The 14799-nt window shown below is 31.1% G+C and overlaps 2 non-coding genes across 2 annotated transcripts; one reads left to right on the forward strand and one right to left on the reverse strand.

Moving 5' to 3' along the window:
* Nucleotides 1-281: 281 nt before the first annotated feature.
* On the reverse strand, nucleotides 282-353 carry Trnah-gug (transfer RNA histidin (anticodon GUG)). The gene has a single exon. It is a non-coding gene; the product is annotated as a tRNA-His (tRNA).
* Nucleotides 354-2236: 1883 nt separating this feature from the next.
* Nucleotides 2237-2308, forward strand: Trnac-gca (transfer RNA cysteine (anticodon GCA)). Its single transcript has one exon. It is a non-coding gene; the product is annotated as a tRNA-Cys (tRNA).
* Nucleotides 2309-14799: the final 12491 nt, after the last annotated feature.

The following is a 14799-nucleotide window of genomic DNA, read 5'->3' on the forward strand; positions in this document are numbered from 1 at the left end:
TTATTATTTGCGCGCTCTGTCAGTTTATGTTCACTCAAAATTTCAAATATTTGCTCAAGAAATTCCTTTGCCAAGAAATGGTGTCTACCTAGATTACTAAAATCTGGGATGTTTAAATTACATTTGGAATAAACTACCGGGACTCTTCCAGTCAGAGGAAACTCAAAAAAAGAAGGGGTGAGGGGAAACAACTTTCATGCAATATCATATACTCACTTTTTCGATTTATGCTAATTCAAAATTTCAGATATTTGCCTGAGAAAAGAGCCAAAATAAACCTTTGCCGTGACCAGGATTCGAACCTGGGTTATTGCGGCCACAACGCAATGTACTAACCACTATACGATCACGGCCCGGGAACCAGAGCGTGAGATAACGAAGAATTGAGCGCAGAAGGGGAAATCGCACTCGAGAATAAGACGCGGTTTGTAAATTTTTACTCTGTATTGACGGAACTAATTCGACTCATATGACTGAATTATCAATTTTCTTTTTCAGTATGACTAGGTGCAAGATCGTTATAAACAAATTTTTCGATTCGATAATAATTTAAACTAATTGGAATGATTTTTAAAAAAATTATTCGTGAAAATGTTAGTTAAAAATCTATTTTTAACTCTCAGCAGAATCGCATACAAGCCCCTCAGAGCTTTTAAGACAATTCAAATTTCGCACCCGTCTTTTTTCTGATCTAATTTCGTACACAGTACAGATATATTGATTTTTATTTTCTATGCAAGAAATTCCATACAAAATGATAAATATTAATTGAGGGTCCTTTTTAAGACAGTTTAAATAAATCGCATGTATAAAAAAAAAAATTTAAAAATTTCAAACAAAACGTTACAATTTTTTTTCAACAAAATCTAAATAATATTTATCTAATTATACAATTGGACATTTTTTAAGTTATAAAGCATTATATACAATTTTAAACAGTATAATATAAAATTTGTGAAAATTAGTTTAATAATGGTATTCGAAGTATTTTTTAACATTTAAATGATATTTGATTATAATTTGAATACATTCGTGAGTATGGTTTTCATACATTAAAAAACATAATTTAGCATACTCATATAATTTAACTCATACTGTAGCATAATAAATTTGAAGCATGTATTTAGCATACTCATATAATTTAACTCATACTGTAGCATAAAAAATTTGAAGCATGAATTTAGCATACTCATATAATTTAACTCATACTGTAGCATAATAAATTTGAAGCATGTATTTAGCACACTCATATAATTTAACTCATACTGTAGCATAAAAAATTTGAAGCATGTATTTGGCATACTCATATAATTTAACTCATACTGTAGCATAATAAATTAAAAGCATGAATTTAGCATACTCATATGATTTAACTCATACTTTAGCATGATAAATTTGAAGCATGAATGTAGCATACTCATATAATTTAACTCATACTTTAGCATGATAAATTTGAAGCATGAATTTAGCATACTCATATAATTTAACTCATACTTTAGCATGATAAATTAGAAGCATGAATTTAGCATACTCAGAAAATATCACTATATATCGGGATTTTGGGCCCCTTATAGTTACGGGGTCCCTAGGCAGCTGCCTATTTAATAATCAAGATTGTCGAGCAGAAGACATTACGCATCTAATTATATATATTCGTAAAATAAAAGCAAAGCAGAGGCAAAATTATTCAAAATGAAGATCGAACAAATTTTTCAGGAAAGGGTATTCTTTTTTCTTAGTCCTAGAAAGAAGAACTATTGCAATGTCTATTTCATTACGTAATAAGGAAACCTTGAATGGATCCCATTAAGATCGTGAGTGAGCCCTTGCTATTTTACTAGTCCTAACACCTTATAGTTACACCATTGGTTATTAAGAATTTTTTAAATTCTGGATGCTAATCTGTTTTATAAATCAAATTTTACAAAAAACAAAAGTAACATTACCTCATATATAACAGAATATTGTCTCATACGCATTATCTCATACAAGAGTCGAGAAATATGGTCCTTTTAGAATTTAAATCATCGCTTACTAAATCAAAATTTGAATTGAATTTTTAGAAACTGAACAAGATTCTGACAATAATAATAAAAATATGAAAGATCAGCTGAATGTAAATAAGAATAGTTGAAATCGGAGAATGTACATATAATTGAAAATTAATCTTAACAATACATTTGAGGAAGTAATACATATCCTGCATTTTAATGTTAGTTAGTAACCAGCATTGCGTGGGGGTATAGCTCAGTGGTAGAGCATTCGACTGCAGATCGAGAGGTCCCCGGTTCAAACCCGGGTGCCCCCTTTCATTTCATTTTGGAACTTCTTAAAAGAAATTTCGTATAAAATTGAATACTAAAGTAAGGTTTATGAGTTTGTCATCTATTTATCGATTTTTCTATTCTTATCTTGTCATTAAGTATAATCAATTATATTTTCTTTCGATTTTTTTTTTTTTTTGACTAGATGCGCAGATATTATCAAGTCACACATTGCATTTTAATTGAAATTTATGTTATCTCAGTTTAAAAAATGAATAAACAAAACAATAAATCAATAAACTGTGTAGATAACAAAACTTGTTTGGTTAATCAACTCTCGCTGCCGATAAGAGAATTTTTTTTTTTTTTATATATATATAAATGGGAGATTTTAATATCTTACCATTTTGAGCTGACATTTTACGTCGCTATAACTGTAGCTGATTTTTTATCTTGATGAATCAACGCTTTCAACTTCCGTGAATCTGAAAAACACATTATCAGAATTATGTCCGATACTCTGTCTGTCTAAGCACGATAAATAAAAAAGAAAGATAAATGAAATTCGGTATATGGAATTTAAACAAAATTTCTAGATTTCCGACAAATTTTGAACGAAATATATTCACAGGAAATTCGTCTGTTTGTACTAAATGCAACTGTTAACTGTAAAATGTGAGTATATATATATATATATAGATAGATAGATAAAATTTGGTACAAAATTTTTACGTCTTATTGTAGAAATCAAATTATCGATTATCAATTGTTTATCAAATTTTGAACTGTATCCAACAACAGGTTGTCAGGCTGTCCTACTGTACATTCACACATTTAAACGTGATAACTCAAAACCACAGAAATTTAAATATATAGAATTTAGTATGCGATTGTGTGGCTTCGTAATCAAGTAGTTGTTATTTCATGCGAATTAAATGAAAATCAACTAGATTTTTATCATATCAAGGAAAAGCGAAAAAGACTCATTTACCTGAGGTCTAGCTATAATTTATTTTATAAATAATAAATCCATAAATTATTGCTTATTGATAGTTATTCTTTAACCCTATATTTACCGATTTATTTTACCATCCATTTTCCAATTTTATTTTTGCACCAGTAGTTAAGTTTCCCTTCAGAATAAATCTAGGGTATCCAAGAAAATATTTTAATTAATCGAAATATCTTAATTAGTTTACTTGATAATTAAATACTTTTATTTTTCCATTTGCTATCTGAGTTGCATTTTCAGTGTTCTTTCGAATACCATAAGAAAAAATAGTCATATTACGAATATATGTCAGATTTAAGGTAGCCGACTACGTTCGAAGCAATATTTTTGAAAAATTGGATTTTTTAAAAACTATTTATGGTTTTTAGATGTATTGTCAATTATAAACACTATATATACAAAAACATTATTTGGAAATATAATATATTTTGAGAAATAGGAAAATTTGTAGTAAATTTTAATGAAATTTAACCTAAACGGTTAACACTCTACACAAAATTGTAATGTAGCAATCCTATTTTTCTTTGTACACAAGTTATAGAATATAATAATGAATGAAATGAACCAAAATCTAAGAAACATTTTGAGATGCAAAGAAATTATGGGTAAAAATGTACGTATATATACATTTTTTCCATAAATTTACAACTTAATTTTTCTAAAAACACCTATAAATGAAAAAGTATTTCACCAACAATAAAACTTTTGGTCCATTTCATTGCCCACAGTATTTAAAACACACGCTGAAATTTTTATGTAAATACCTCTATTAGTTTTTGATATAGTATGTTAAGGGTGGATAATTTTTATAAAAATTAAAGTTAAAGAAAATTGAAATTAAAGAAATATTTTAGCTAAAAAATTGTTTAAAATTATCCTGGATGATAGATCAGACCTTCCTTTTCCTAGAAAATACTATTTTGGAAAGAGGAAAGCCTGAACTATAAGAAATAATAATAAAAGAAGAATTCGCCAATGTGCTCGAAAACCAGTGTAGTCGGATACCTTAAATAGTACTTTTAAGTACCGTCAGTAAATAAAGGGTTAACAGTTCAGTTATATATTGATCGCACTGATGTCATTAAAAAAAAATTTTGTTGAACGATGATGTATATACGGTGTTTCAAACTATAAAGTGCTTGACTCATTTCGATGTTCGTTGGAGGAGATTATTTCTATATATTCATGCATATTCTATATATGCCAGCCTTAATTCCGTGGACTTGCTCTCACAAAGCTCACGATTATTTAAAAATTTTACAAGGTAGTACCAATGAAACTTTAAATTACGCCGCGTCGTTGTATTGACTCATTTTAGGTAAACTTTTAGGTAAAGAACATCAATTTTTTTTTTCTTAAACTCTCAAATGAGTTTTTTAATCCACTTTTTTTTTATTATTAATAATAAGTCAATCCTTGTGTACCACAAAGTATAGCACAAGGCTTACAGAAGTAAGTAGAAACAACTACATACTAGGGATTGCAATACCGGGATACCGAATACCGGTATTTTGAGCCATTTGTACACTTTTGTAATACCGGTATTCACAAGTTTAAATACCGGTTTTTCGGTATTTGCTAGAAATTTTTAAAATTGTCTCCACTATATGTTCAGGGATCGCGAACATAGCAAAATAGTATACGTTTTTGTTTTTATGTCTCCCTAACGGGCAAAATTAATTAGCTAATGAATGGCTTAATTAATTGCTTAAATCTAAATGAGCGAAACATGGATTATCCCTGAAAGAAAATATTGTATCCATAACGACTGATGGAGCAACAATTGTGAAAAAAGTTGGAAAGTGGATTGGTGCAAATCAGCAGTTGTGCTATGCTCATGGAATTCAATGAGGAGTAATAGATGTATTATACCAAAAATATAAAGAACAGAAGAATCCAAATACTGTGGATATAGAAACTTCGGATTCTAACTATATTAAAATGAAAAATCGCACAGAAAAAAGGCATACCGAAATAGAAAATGCCTTATGGTATTTACATAAGTCTAATGATTTTAAAAATGAAAATAAAAAGAAGAAAAGAAAATAACCAATTCAAATCTGATTAAGTTAGAGTAAAGTTTCTAAAAAACTTTTTCCCACAAACGTATCCACATTCAGAATTCGGTTCAATTATCGATGATATGATGTCACTACTGTCGATAGTAAAAAGGAATTGTCTCTTGAACAAAAATTAGAATGAGCAATAAATAAAAAAAATTTCAACGAACCAAAATACAATACAGAAATCGGTTATATCCAAAACCGTCCGACGAGAAATCGATTTATTTGAAGATGAGGGATTTAGAGGTAAATACTTGGAAAAAGTATATCGCGCTTTGCTAACAGTACCACCAGCTAGCTTAGATGCCGAAAGAGCGTTTTCGACAGCTGGTCATTTTTACACGAAATTAGTTTTCAGGCTTAATGACAGTACAATGGATGCATTATGTTTTTTTAGATCACATTTCAAAAATTTGTAATAGTACCACAAACTGAATAGTGATATTTACACTTTTTTTGTGATTTAAATAAATAAGATGTTCCTTTACTTTTTTGTGATTATATACTGTTATAATTTATAAGTTACAAATTATTTTTTGTGATATTTACACTCTCTAACAAAACTGGCAAATGTAGCAAAGAAACACCTGTGTTTTCTTTCTTTTTCCAAAATTTCTAATACCGGTATTAAGATTTAAAAAATACCGAATACCGGTATTGAAGTTTTGGTCCGATATTGCCATCCCTACTACATACATACACAGATAAAAATATGTACATGTTAAAAATAAGGATAAAAACAACAGGAAAAAATAAACAACAAAACTAATTAAAAATTGAAGCAGCAAAGGCAATAAATTTACAGAATGAGAAGAAAGCCATTTTGTGGTCGACCAAAACATGAAGTGGAGGTGGAAACTTAATATTACAGGCATCCAGATCCACAATAAAATCTCTTCTCCCTTCAGTAAGTTTGGAGCAATCAAAAAGCAAGTGTTCGACATTTTGAACTCCACCCACGCTGCAAGAGCACAGATCAGTGTTCGATAATCCAAATTTCTTCAGATAGTAATTGAAATTACCGTGTCCAGTAAGAAATTTTGTTAAGTGAAAATCACCGAAGAAATGCTTGTTATTCAACTTTTGAGAAATTGTGGGAAAAAAGAATTTAGTTAAAGCTTAATCCGCTTTGCCATTATATTTCAATCGCCAGAATGCACTTCTGTTTGGCAGCTTTCTGCTAAACATAGCAGTGTGGTTGTCTTTTTAAATAAATCGAGATCACTCTAGTCCAGAAAAAAGAAATGTGAACTCCATCTTGTAAGAAAAGTACATCTCAATTGTTTCCTTATAAATGGAGATAAAGTTTCATTGTCGTCAATCGTTGACGTTGGTTTAAAAATGAAAGATCGGCCAAGTCTCTCTTTCAAATTTGATATTATCAAACAATGCAGCAGTGATCACACAAAATGCATATTTCGATGCACATTTTCTCGGGAACAAAGAATTTTTAATAACATAAAACGAATTATTAACCATTGTAACATTCCTCGTATCCCAGTACTGATAAGACATTTACAGCCAGCTGTTTCGTCGCTGTTACTTACTAAACGCCTCGAGAAAGCCAGATGGTGGATCTTTTCACCTGGGTGGTCTCGCATCTGTTCATAGGCGACTACAATGAAAGACCACATGTGGAATTCCTCGTGCAAGAAGTATTGATAGTACCTTCAAAGAGAAAGGGGTGTCCAAACATCTGAGTGTTAGATGTTTCTCTTTGTGAAAGGACCTCCCCACGACCCACTGGCGCCACTGAGGGAGCATATTGCTGAACCCCGATTGGCCGAAAGAGAGCTCAAATGACCAATGTAAATTAAGAAGGCAGAGACTGTCGCCGAAATAAAGTGCGGAGATTTTTTTAAGAGAGAGAAGAAACGAATTGCAGGAAACGGTTGGACTACGCCCACGAGTTCGGAGTCTGAGAAACTACCCCTGGAGTGGTCGTGTTGACGTGATGGAGAACTGAGTTTCAAGAAAAACCTTCGACTTCGACTGTTGTATCTCCTACTACAGGTGTAAATAACTATTTATTTAACCAAAATTAGAGCAAGTTGTTCTTTTGTATATATAGGACTGTAAAATAAAGAATTGTCTGGAAATTCTGCTTCGTTATTTGATGAGTCTAGATCAAGACATTACACCATGATCTCATTGAGGAGCGTCCATTATGTAATGAAGAAAAGAATATGCAGTTTTTTTTTTATTATTTTTTATTTGTTCTTTTGTACCAACTAGAACTAAAATTTGACACATAATTTGTTTTGTCTACAACGCCGCATTCGAAAGTTTTTTTGAATTAAGTATTTTCCGTTTTCAAATTGTTGAATTCATATACGCGCGAATATAAGACAAACAAATAGTTCTCTGCGACAAATTTAACTTAAAATTTAATGAAGATCCACCATTCAAATGATACATCCATATATCAAAATTCTTCCATATAAATTCATGCGTTTTTTAATTTCTCATATACGAAAGTATAGAGAAAATATAGCAATCGTCAAAAAATTCGAACTTGAGGTTTTGACGATTCTCCATAGTTCAGACCTCTGAGATCGAAAAACACATTTTCGGCATTATGTCCGTCTATCAGTCTTTCTACTACAAAGAAAACTCAAAACTGCTTTGAGCTAGGGGAATAACATTTGGAATACGGTCCTTGCATCAAATTCATAGAATTCTATCAATCCTGTGCAAAATCTGTTCTCAGGAAGGCTATCTATCCGGCTCTTCGATTACAAATTAACACTATAACTACAAAATGAAGAGAGCTAGATGGATAAAATTTGGTACACATATTTAACATATATAGTGTAGAACCTATCAAATTTTGTGCCACATCCAGGGACAGGTTTACCATCTATTGATGCAGTCGTGTTTTGGGTCAAATTTTTGTTTGAATCGATTGCAAAAAACGCATCTAAAACATAAATTCGCTTTTCGGCTACTATTAACCGCATGCCAAGGATTAATCGCCAAAAACCTCGCCAAGGATCACTATAGAATCCATAAAAATGCTAAATTCACACCAAAGATTAATATTTTGTAACTATTGTGCGACAATTCCATGCAAGGTATTTTCTTTGAGAGTTTCTTTTCCTTTATTAACCCTTTCTAAGGCCGTGGGAAGTATGCTTCCCACCAAATTTATCAATCTTTGAATGAAATTTTGTAGGTTAGCATACATTCTGACACATTTTTTTAGTTAGTGAGAAACTTAGATGCTTCAGTTCTTTATCTCAAACAAAATGATGTGTCTTGATTTGTTACTTAATTATTAATTTACCAAATTAATTAATCCAATTAAATTCATCTAATAAGCTAAATGAACCCCTTTTCTTATTCTAATTTCAAGTCTAAAAATATTTTAACATAATATGACTAGTAATTAAAAATGGCCCTTTAACGGGTTAAAGAGTATGCGGGAAAGTTTCGGGAAGACTACTCCCATTGGGTAATTATCGCATTCAAGCAAATTAATAGACAGGGTTTCTTTCAGCCAGTGTTGCGCAAATTTTTATAGAATTATACAAATGCGGAGATGAAGTGCGGAGATTCGACGACATCTCGACTTTGACTGGGTTTTATGATTGCAATACTTTGAATTCTTTGAAAAATAAACAGAATAATTGAAGGGGAAAGCAGTATCTTGATATGCATCGAATGTATGTAAAAATTCGGTCTTATACTGGAACTAAAATTTGTTGCAAGTGAATTACTGTCATTCTCCAATTTAAAAAAAAAAAAAATACAGAATTTTGAAAAAGCATTATTTTTTCAGGTGAAAGTAAATTAAAATTTCAGGATCGGATAGATAAAGAATTTTATTGAAAAAAAATGAAATATAGAAATGCATCCAAGCAATATTGCCAAGAATGTAACATGGAAATGAAGATGTGGGGTCTTCTTCTGGTATAGGAAAGATGGCTGTATTTGAGTTATTAGCTCTATATTGATATTTTAACACATAATTGATAGCTTTATGTTACAATATTGGGTTTCAACAATAATTATATTTTCACTCATAATATTGACTTAAAGGAAGTACCCTAATTTCTGCTTGCGGTGATCTTTGATGTTACGGTCAGTCGGTTGCACTTATCAAATGAGCAAGGAATGGATCTCCCGTATTCGAATACATACAAAATTTGCCGGCTCTAATGATCAACAATTCACTTGTACCGAGCTATTTCGACGTCGAAGAGAGACATGAATGTTAGGTAGATTCCTATAAGAAGGCCATCCATTGTAATGGTTCTCATAACACAATTTTAGGAAAATTTCTGCAGATCTTCAACGACCGTGATCCCTAGAACCCAAAACCACCCATCGTTCAAAAGTAAATAACTAATTATTGCATAATGTACAGTACAAGATGGCGATAGACGTCAGAGACGATCATGATCCCTAGAATCCAAAACCACCCATCGTTCAAAAGTAAATAACTAATTATTGCATAATATACAGTACAAGATGGCGATAGACGTCAGAGACGATCATGATCCCTAGAACCCTAAACCACCCTTCGTTCAAAAGTAAATAACTAATTATTGCATAATATACAGTACAAGATGGCGATAGACGTCAGAGACGATCATGATCCCTAGAACCCTAAACCACCCTTCGTTCAAAAGTAAATAACTAATTATTGCATAATATACAGTACAAGATGGCGATAGACGTCAGAGACGATCATGATCCCTAGAATCCAAAACCACCCATCGTTCAAAAGTAAATAACTAATTATTGCATAATATACAGTACAAGATGGCGATAGACGTCAGAGACGATCATGATCCCTAGAATCCAAAACCACCCATCGTTCAAAAGTAAATAACTAATTATTGCATAATATACAGTACAAGATGGCGATAGACGTCAGAGACGATCATGATCCCTAGAACCCTAAACCACCCTTCGTTCAAAAGTAAATAACTAATTATTGCATAATATACAGTACAAGATGGCGATAGACGTCAGAGACGATCATGATCCCTAGAACCCTAAACCACCCTTCGTTCAAAAGTAAATAACTAATTATTGCATAATATACAGTACAAGATGGCGATAGACGTCAGAGACGATCATGATCCCTAGAGCCCTAAACCACCCTTCGTTCAAAAGTAAATAACTAATTATTGCATAATATACAGTAGAAGATGGCGATAGAGACAGCTTACAATTGCTGTCACTAGACGAGGGTGAAAAAGAAATCACTTCTAAAGATGATAAAGCCTTCATACATCTATTTAACCAACTTAAATTTGAATTTAACTTACAATTTCTTTAGTTTCTGAAATGAGCTTTGAGATACAACTTCATTAGCAAATAAATTCAGTCGTGTTCTTTGAGTAGTTTAACTTGAAATTCACCAATTTTGTCCAAAAATGATTTAGTCTAGCAAATAAAGAAAAGTAGACGAATATATATATATATATATATATATTGAAGAAAACCGGCCAAAAAAACACAATTTATTTTCTCTGGTGAAAACAGTAATTCCTGCTGAAAAATAAGTAATGTCTATGCAGAATTTCTAAAAAAGTAATTTCTGAAAAACAGATGAAATTTTTAACACTACTTACAGACACTTACAAGGTTATAATCTTTTTAAAACTGTACTTATACTTTAGGGGCACCTTATATTTATTTTTGATTGCATCCTTATTAAGGCTAATTTTTACAAAATATTTCAGATTTTTGAATTAAAAAATGATCCAGTAGTTATTTAAGGTGTACGTACACACTAGAAGATTTTTTTTTAAATTTTAACTTAAAAAATCCAGTTTTTCCACAGTAGGTCATTAATATATGTTTCAACTCATTTCAGTGAGAAAAAACCATATTACACTAATTATTAATTAATTAAATTCTATTTAATGAGCTAATTAGCTTATTTTTGGAAACATGATATTTTAAATTCAAATTTGTACAAACACACAATTTTAGTTGAAAATTATGCCTAATTTTCAACTGATCTCTTCATGTTGTCTGCCTCAATCAAGTTATAAAAAATATATAGTTTTTTTTGTTTTTTTTTTAACATTTTTTTCATCAACGATGAATAGAAAAAGCGAGATTTTTTCTGTCATTTTAACTTTTAAATAGCTATTAAAAATTTATTTCTATAAATATAACTTTGATTGAGGCACAAAACATCCGCTGTTTCATACAGATTATTTTGATATATTAATAGCTGTATTTGGTTCATTTCTTGTTGAGTTATGATTGTTTGAATGAAGCAACATAGTGGAAAAATATCATTCTTAGTAAAATGAGTTTTAAAAACACCGTAACTAGAGTTTTTAATGAAAGCACCTCAAGAAAAATAATTATAACTCGAGAAATATTTCGAATATTGACAACATCTTGGTATCTATCGTTTGAAAGCTAAAGGATCAGAGAACATTATTAAGCAATAAAAAAAATATTCGATATTTTGAACGATTTTCGAAGTTTCAAGTGAGTACATACACCTTAAAGAAAATAATGCATGCCAGAAAAAAAAAAAAAAAACCATACTTCATTCGCTTAAATTAACATGCACTTATACTCCCCAATACCCTCCCTCTCCGCACCACCAGCATGCACTCCTCATAACCAACTTCCTCTCCACACCTCCAGGCAAGTTTAGAAACAAAAGATATCGCTTACATCCCTATTCTTTCCCCCTAAAGCGCGCCAAACATGATATCGCCGTTTTGCCAAAATTAACACTGAACTGAAGCAGAGGACTACTAACGTTATTCCTTTTCCATTCCACCCTCCCCTACATCCCTCCCATACAATGAGCCCGCCCGACACACACTACTTATCTCTTTTCAGAATACAACATCACGTGATGATGTGCACGCGATTTCTAAGTCGTCTGTCACTACTTCTGATACACCCTCCCCCTCTTGCTTGAGAGTGCGTGTGCCCCCCCCCCTCCTCAATCGTATACTCATGCGCCCAATTATTTCATCCGGATTTTCGGGGAGGTTTTCATGATGTGAATCGTCTGCCGGCACAATTCTTCTCCTTAGTTCGCGTCTTTCTTTTTTTCTTTTTTTTTCATTTGCAAAGGGGGGGGGTAGTGTTGGTTGGTGCCTTTGTGAAGTAAAAGATCGTCTGTCGAGTGGTTTGAGGGAGGGAGGGATGCGAGCAGCAGGACCCTTGTCGCAGCTGCCTGGAACAGCTGAACTGCTGCTGGGTGATTGTTCTTGTAGCCGTTTGTGTTTGATCAGCTACGGACAATTTCTATAGGGGCTTGCTCCTTCCTGGCTTTCGGGTTCGTTTGGGGTTTTGGGGAATTACGTGATAAGGTTGATGATTTTTTTCGGTAGACGATTTATTTTGTAATTTGGGAATGGAAACTGTGATTAGTGAATCGAAGAATAAGGGATTGGAAACAATAAATGATCTAGTTTTCAGACTTTAAATGATCCCCAATCGAGAGTGGATTACAAAATTGATAACTGCTTAAAAGTCTGTCCAGAATTTTTGCTTTTATTAAACCTATTAGCTATCACGACCTCCCCCCCCCATTTGAGGATTTTGGAATTTTACGTACACCATTCGGCGCCAAAAATATATTTGATTCAGTTTAATTTTAAATATATCAGTCAATATCGTGTACAACAGAAAGTGTGTATTCAGTGCTTCGTTTCTTTACAATAAGCGAACACATTTGGAATTTGTTTGTAAGTTGAACGAAGCGGAATTGCCATATTTAAAGCAATCTGTTTTTGACTTGTTTTTTATACTATAAGGAAATGCCATGCATAAATATGTAAATCAGAGATTATAGTAACAATATAGTACTTATTCCGTTTTTTTTTTAAAAACTTTTTTTCTTTATTGAAATGATTTTATTGGCCATTTTATAACGATAATCTTTTTCGAAAAAAAAAAAAAATCCAATATTTTCAAAATAAAACATAATTTGAATATCTGCCGAAATGTTCTTTTACAAGCATAGCTCATTAACTGATATATATGACATTTGGTATGTGATTTTGTAACTGCAATTGTAGTTCTGCTTCTAATTTTGGTTTCAAATGATCGAATAAATGGTGCCCAAAATACACATTCAGCACTTGTATATTAACCGCACCCTAGTGATTAATCGACAAATACATAAATAAAAACAAAAAACAACAAACAAACAAAAAAAAACCCGCGAAGAATCGCACGCGAATAGATTCCCCACCCTTTTTTTTGGGTACAATTCTTCGCTAATAGAATGCAATTAATAATATATCTCAACATTCGTTAAAGATTATTTAAGAAATTTGTGAAGAGATCACTTCAACTGGTTCAATTAAAAAAGAAACTTCTAAAGTCGGATTTATGAAGGAAAAGTAAGATGTACTTTCAATTTTTTGAGCCACTGTATATATATTTCACATCTCCTTCTAAATAACTGAGTCTAAATCAACTAAAATTTATGCGTATATCATTTAAGACAGGAGAAATAATAGTGCCAATTTCCTAAAGTTAATTGGTTATTTAATTAATTAGAAATTAGTTGAAATTTTATCATTTTTCCGCAGCATTTCTGGAGCAAATTATTTCACCTGAAATATTTTTATATCATTTCGCAGTTCATAAATTTTACTTCTTCAAAATGCCACCAATTTTATTTCTAACATTTTTTCTGCCAATTTTTTTAACATTTAATAAGTATTTGAATACACGCAGACGATTTTGAAATAAAGAAGTTTCTAGATATTTTGTTACTAGGCAACTGTGAGATCTTAATAATAAATTTTGCTCTAAGGTATTTAATAATAATGAGATTTTAATAAAGATGAGACTGTAATTCTAATTACAGTCTAATTATTGAAAATATCTTATATTAAATATATAAACTGCATCCCTTCTGTTTAAAATTTCACTAAATTAAAAATTAAGCAAAATTTTGTAGCTTTTCCGCGACATTTCCTGAAAATGTCCTTATTTCGCGACATTTCCTTTGCTTAAAAAATAAATAGCTTTCCAAAAAGACAAAAATTTCCGTACAATTTGCACCTCTTTTCCCCTTTTTAAAAAATTCATTTTACAAAATTAATTTTATAACACAATTTGTTGCAACATTTTTTTCTGTTTGGAAGCAATAATACATACAAAGAATTGTTGCCAGTAAACTTTAGCAAAATTCTGGAAAAACACTGCAAGAAATCTTTAAAAGCAGATAATAAATAATTCTTATCAGGAATAACTGTTAATTTTATTTATTTTCATGATCTTTATTAAGAAAATATTAATTACTTAATAAATTGTCTTTTAATGTTTAATAAAAGTTTAGAGAACAATTAATTAAAAAATTTATTAAAGTGTATAAAATTTATATTTATACAACAAGTAACCGTCAGAGAAAATTAGCTTTGGGCTGTTTTTAAAAATCAATTAGTTTAATTTCTATCCTCATTTTAATTAAATAAAACATTCATTCATTCAAACACATAAAAGGATTTTA

The sequence above is a fragment of the Argiope bruennichi genome, chromosome 11, assembly GCF_947563725.1.
Source record: "Argiope bruennichi chromosome 11, qqArgBrue1.1, whole genome shotgun sequence".
Taxonomy (NCBI): Eukaryota; Metazoa; Arthropoda; class Arachnida; order Araneae; family Araneidae; genus Argiope; species Argiope bruennichi.